Raw genomic sequence first — 2,053 nt, forward strand, 5'->3', positions numbered from 1 at the left:
CATTTGGGCATTAACACGTACAAATGTCAAATGTATAGCACATCATGTACTCCTACGCGATTGTTATCTGCAGCTATTCTTTAGTTTTCTTTTCCTGTTCTATTTTCACTTCACGGGGAATTTATTTTGGCAGTACTAGAATGGACAAAAAGAAGCCAAACAAGGAACACTAATCATATTCGGATAATTTTACAGGTACAGACTGATTTTCTTACAGAATTTTCAGCTGCATATCAGCGTAACCCACCCTCGCCTTGTGCCTTTCAAAAAGTTCTTGAAGTGCTTCGACAAACTGCCCATGAACTTCAGCAACCTAAAATAAAAACCAGAAACAGAAACAGAATAAAATCTTGTCCATCACAATCAACTTTAAGTCACTAGAGCATTTGCAAGTAAAACACATCATAATACAGATACATTCTTCTTTTTTTTAAGTAATTATTACACCATACGGATTTCTAATTCCATAAGAGAAGAATAAAGATGCTGAATACTAAAAATACTTGATCTTTCATAGAACTGCAGAAACAATCAACTGTAACTACTAAAAGCATTGACAATATATCTTCATATTCTTTAAACAGAGAGCTCTGTGATGAAAGGTACTACTCTGCATTCATCCAGATAAAGTTTGCATACAAAGTTCTAGCCAAGGATTACCTCTTCAACAGTAGGTTGTGGGTTTCTCTTTGGCACAATGGGACGACCAACCACCACGTGCATCGGATGCCTAAGCGGTAGAGGAGAACTGTAACAAAAAACATTGAAAAGAAGTTCACGATAGATGAGTTCATCTCCTATAGCTACATTCAATTTTGCCTTTCCATGAATATAGAAATTCAATTACTAGATGGCAAGTGGCAAAATTATTGAGGAAAGATATCATAAATTGCAGTAGTTCACAAAGAAATAAAACAAGATTATTAAAAAAAAATAAAAAATGCATTGCCATTGCATCACATCAACCAAACCTTGACAACTAATACATACCACACCCTTTACCACAAGCAGTAAAGAAAAAATCAGTGTATGATCCTGAAATATTCCCACATTCCTTTTATCCAGATAAACCGAGTAACTGCCATCATGCTAGGCTCAAAAGCACGTAGAGGTTTACACCTCGAGGCACATGAGGCCTTTGTTAAAAGTCTTGAAGCTTATGCTTTGAGCGTCTTTATGAGGTTCATGCCTCAGGGAATCTGCCTGCAGCTGTGGTGTGTGCTAGGGTTGGCAACAGTTCGGTTATGGGTCGGTTCGGCCAAAACCATAACTGCACCACCAATTTTTTGACCGCACCATAATCACGTAAATCGGTTCGATTCGTATCTCGGTTTGGTATGGTTTGGTTCAGTTAATAACCACGAAAATAAATTATTTTTATAGGTTCATCCGTCAAATTGATATAAAACAATTTATGAAAAAGGTCAATGAAAATAAAAACAAAATATTCCAAACGAAAATACAAACATTATCCCAATTTTCAATTGTAAAATACAAATTTAAAAAACAATATTATAAATATAACAATACTAAACTTTTCCTTCATTCTTAAATGTTGGACATCGAAGTTACTTGATTCATTCTTCCCCACAAGTCTTACTAGCATAGATCAACATTCAAAGTTGATTCCTATATAGTAAATAAGAAATACAAGTAGAGAATACAACGATACTACCTATTCCAGAATGGTCTTAACTAAGATTTAAATAAAAAAAAAATATATACCTCTTCGTCAACTTCCTTCTCGCTAAACGTTGCACAAGCTCTAGAATATAATGAAGAAGTAGAATTTTCTACACACAATAGAAAAAATAACAATAACAGGAGCCATGCGTGAATTTGTGGTTTGTGGAGAGTATGGTTTGCATTTATATACTGTCATACTAATCCTATTATTATGAGCTAATGGTAAGTGAGTTGGCCGGCTGAATCAGGTAGATGTAATGGGGGGAAATTTGTTTTGGACTAGATAGAAAAGTAGTGTAAAGCCCAATAATCAATTCAATTTTGTGTGTGCGCGCGTTTTTTTTTTTTTTTTTTTTTTTTTTTTTTT

The 2,053-nt window shown here is 34.4% G+C and overlaps 1 long non-coding RNA gene across 1 annotated transcript; it reads right to left on the bottom strand.

Moving 5' to 3' along the window:
- Positions 1-16: 16 nt before the first annotated feature.
- LOC111379001 lies at positions 17-1,390 on the bottom strand. Its single transcript, XR_002699946.1, has 2 exons — positions 661-1,390; positions 17-313 (listed from the first exon to the last, which is right to left on the bottom strand). It is a non-coding gene; the product is annotated as an uncharacterized LOC111379001 (long non-coding RNA).
- Positions 1,391-2,053: the final 663 nt, after the last annotated feature.

This window comes from Olea europaea, unplaced genomic scaffold (genome assembly GCF_002742605.1).
Source record: "Olea europaea var. sylvestris unplaced genomic scaffold, O_europaea_v1 scaffold19160, whole genome shotgun sequence".
NCBI lineage: Eukaryota > Viridiplantae > Streptophyta > Magnoliopsida > Lamiales > Oleaceae > Olea > Olea europaea.